Below are 4,346 nucleotides of genomic sequence, written 5' to 3'. Positions count from 1 at the left end.
TTCTTCCTGCTGCACCATGTGGTACCGAATTCTGCACAGTAATTGATATTAGAGCGAGGTAGTATCGAGCATAGGTTGCGGCGGTGGTGATCGAGGTAGAAGATGAAGAAGACAAGCACAATCAAGATGGAGACTAATGGGTTTGATGGAAAGAGCAATTTCTTCTTATGGCAGGCGAGAGTGAAAGACGTGCTCATCCAGCAAGGATTGATCGATGCTCTCTTATACGAAGAAAAGCCGACTACCATGGAGATGCAGGATTGGAGGCTGCTCCAGATGCAGGTGGTGAGTACGATCTGCTTGTACCTAGCAGATGAGATAGTGATCTATATGTTTGGCGAGACTTCTCTGACGATGCTATGATCGAAGCTCGAGGAGTTGTACATGGTGAAGTCTCTCACCAACATCCTTTTCCTCTGGAGGCAGTTCTACCAGCTGCGCATGACTGAGGGACAGAATGTGCAAGAATATCTCAACCACTTTCAGAAGATCCTCACCGACCTTCTCAGCGTTGGCGAAAAAGTTGAGGAGAAGATCAGGATGTTAGTCTTGCTAGCATCGCTTCTCCCTTCATATGAGTCCTTGATGACTGCTTTTCTAGTAGAGAAGAGCAACATTAAGATGGATGAGGTCACCATGGTGATTCTCCAAAACGAAATTATCAGGAGGGAGAATCCAGCTTCGAGCTCAGACAGCAGCTCAACTTTGGTGGTTTCTAGATGAGCAGGAGGCGACAGACAGAGCGATAGGAGATCGCGACGAGGGCGGTTCAAGTCTAGGATGAGAGATTTGAGCAAGACCAAATATTATCGATCTGATTAGTTGGGGTATCTAGCTAGAAATTGCCTTCAACTTAAGGATCGGACAAAGACTACTGTAGCGACGGTCAGTAGCAAGTCAGAGTATGATGTCCTAGAGATATCTAACGAGATATCTACTTCTTTCCAGTAGTAAATTTTAGATTCTGCATACACCTATTATATTGTTGCAGAGAGGAGCAGTTTGACTCCCTGGAGAGTAGTGAGGGCACTATTTATCTGCCTGATGGATCGAACTATGTGATCAGAGGCATTGGGATGGTCAGCTGAAGGATACATGATGGTACAATGAGGAGATTGGGGAGGTCCGATATATACCTGATTTCAAGTAGAATCTTATCTCACTGAGCAGACTGGATTCGAGAGGCTACAGGATGGTAGCTGGTGGAGGAATCCTGAAGGTGTTGTGCAGTGATAGAATTATTTTGGAAGAGAAGAAGAGGATGAGAGGATATTACTACCTGATGAAGAGCCCAGTGCGAGGTGGAGCTTCAAGAGCCAGAAAGAGCCCAGAGTAAAGTGGAGCTCCAGGTGGAGGTGGATCGAGCACTAGATGGGAGACTCAGGAGGACGAGAGGCGACGTCACAGGGTGAGATTCCTATTGTCACAGAATGATATTCGGAGCAGGTCTTTGGTTAGAGTGGATACAGTCCATGATCGAGATGAGATCGAACGGTCTGACTCGACTCTCATATTTTTGCCCATCCATGAGACAGCAGGTATGCCCCAAGGCATGGAGGTGAGATGGATCACAGGCTCTTAAAGATAAGTAGAAGTTGAATATCGAGTCGAGGTGAAGATTATTGAGATTTAATATCTCGAGATTCGATCCATACTGAGCTCACGGTGAGGTCTAGGATGACGAATGGAGTCCAACGAGCTCAAGAACACTCCAAACGGAGTCCAAACGGTGAAAATACGTGTGAAAGAAGCTCGAAGGAGGTGGCAGGATGCACGAGGTGATGGAGGCTGGCGGTGGTGCTATTGGGCCTGGCTGTGCGGTCCACCATAGACTGCAGGATGCTGGGCGGTCCATGGAGGCTGCGTGGACCGATCACGTGGTCGACGCGCGATCCACAGGCATTTTTTGCACAATTCGATGGCTTTGGAGTGAGTGTTCTTGATCGGACAGCTGAGGATGACTCCGGGCATGATCAGGTGTGATCAAAGGCTGTAGTGCGTGATCAAACGGCTCTGATGTGAGCCGGTCATGATCGGATAGCCACAGATTGTTTTAGGATTGATTGGGACTCTATATTCCTACTGTAACAGTGTTTTTGAGATTTTGGAGTTTATATAGCTCTAATTGACGAGCTGTTTATAGCATCGGATAGCTGGTGACATCCTAGAGGTGTAGAAAAGCTTCAAGAGAGGTTTCAAAGAGTTTATGTGAGGGTTTTAGGACTTCTTGTTGAGAGACTCTTGTACAAAAGTTGAGTGGTAAGTTCCTCTTATATTGATTTTATTTTATTCTCTCATAGTGAAGCTTGCACACCCTGTGGAAATAGACTTGAGGATGATCCACGTATTTGTATTGTGTTTTTTGTTTTGTTTCTTCTTTCTTCCTGCTGCACTGTGTGATATCGGATTCTGCACAACATTATCTACCCCACATCCTAACTTGTAGTGGAACCATAAAGGTTGGGCAATAACAGTCATGTGGTTATCATAACAGCCAAATCTCATATCATCTATTGGATAAATACTTTGCTCAATCAGTCTTAAATATGTCATAATTAGTCTTCACTCAGCCTACCCATAACAATTCACCTTGGTTGTTTCTCCCATTGCTTATCATGTCCTTGTTAACCACCAAGTCCAATGATTGTTTGCTCGGTTTAATATACATCATTATTCAGGTAATGATTCTCTACTTAGGATGGGAGGTTAGGTCGATCCAACTTTGGCAACTCGATCTCAAGGTTATTTCATTTGATGTATTGGTTACTATGTCTTCCTTTCCGATGAGATTGAATGATATCAAAGTCCATCGGCTTAAGACCCTTTGAAGTTCCTTTAGATCCTAACTCAAAGCCAGTACATATACAATGGTCCTTGGGCACCAGTATATAGTTAAACATATGAAAAATAGTAAGTTTATTTTTCTACATGCATAAAATGGCCACACTTGTTTAATTCATTCACTTGTTACTATTTTTCTCTAAGCAATTAATGTGGAATTTCACTTAACCATGATGCCTTATCACTTGAGTATATAAATGTACATTAGTGCACTCATACCAATGATTGATGAAAATATAATATAAATTAATCTACATTTAAGATATGCAAACAATTATAAGAGTTGGGGAACAGTGATATAATACAATTTAAATGAAGTATTTATACAAAAAAAAAAAAATCCTTTCTACAAATTCAATAATTAAGCATACTTTTTTGTGGAAGTCCCAACTAAGAAATGATAGTCTTTCTTTTTCATGGACATCTAGAACTTAAACTAGGACAAAAGGCACATTTTTAATGTAAGATAGAAGGAAATAATTTGAATTTAATTGATGTATCTTACAACATCTTCACTCCTCCAAGACCCCATCTAATCAGACAAGTTCTTTCTCCACAAGTATCTATCAAAAGTGGTCAAATCGCAACCTTGTAGCTAGCAATCATTTGTCTAAGGACTTTCCAAAAAGTAATTCAAATATTAAAGTTGAAATCATAACTTCTTCAATAGGGACATCTATATAAAACACTTTGGAGAATCAATCATATCCATAATGATTTAGCTCCATTCATCAAATTCTCCTTGCTTCAAGTAAGCTACACACAATAAACATGCCTAATAGACCTCATGGAATTATTTTTGAGAAACCATAGTCTTAGAAATGGTTGATGCCACATATACCAATGAAGTTATACAATGTTTCATTTTAAACTAATTTTGGCAGTTCATTATATAGCTTTGTTGAACTAAATTAAAATCCAACAGCCTCTAAAGATGTTTAGTTGCTGGTAGGCTGTATTTAGTTACAAAATAGAATTTAGATTAAACCCTAAGCCCAAGCCAAAGCCGTCTTAGCTCAGCCGGTAGAGCGCATGGCTTTTAACCATGTGGTCGTGGGTTCGATTCCCACAGACGGCGATTAATTTACTAAATTTTTATAAATATATTTGTTTTCTTTTTTATCTTCTGATGCCTTTTTACGTTCATTACCCCTTTTAAAAGGGCAAACTAAAATGCCAAATCTCGGGCTCATCTTTTTATTTTTGTCTTTTAATGCTGTTTTATTTTAAGCACAAACTTGAAGATCAAAGCATCAATCATTATTAGACTCATGCACTCGAGCTTTAAAAGAATGTTAACGATTAAAGAAGAGGATAGATGGTGCACAATTTCATAATATATTTCCTTTTTGATTTCATCATTTCTTATTGCCTACTTACCACAAAGGTTTATATAGATATACAAGTGATTCTTCATGTGCATATTAACATAGTCTAAAATAATATATTCTTAAATACATACTAGCAAATTAACCCGCACTATGCAACAAACTCTACATAAATGA

The 4,346-nt window shown here is 39.9% G+C and overlaps 1 non-coding gene across 1 annotated transcript; it reads left to right on the top strand.

Annotated features, from left to right (window-relative positions):
* Positions 1 to 3,846: 3,846 nt before the first annotated feature.
* On the top strand, positions 3,847 to 3,919 carry TRNAK-UUU (transfer RNA lysine (anticodon UUU)). Its single transcript has one exon. It is a non-coding gene; the product is annotated as a tRNA-Lys (tRNA).
* The last annotated feature ends 427 nt before the right edge of the window (positions 3,920 to 4,346 follow it).

This window comes from Elaeis guineensis, chromosome 1 (assembly GCF_000442705.2).
Source record: "Elaeis guineensis isolate ETL-2024a chromosome 1, EG11, whole genome shotgun sequence".
Lineage (NCBI taxonomy): Eukaryota > Viridiplantae > Streptophyta > Magnoliopsida > Arecales > Arecaceae > Elaeis > Elaeis guineensis.
Note: the sequence above shows the minus strand (reverse complement) of the source record. Positions and strands in the feature narration are given on the sequence as shown.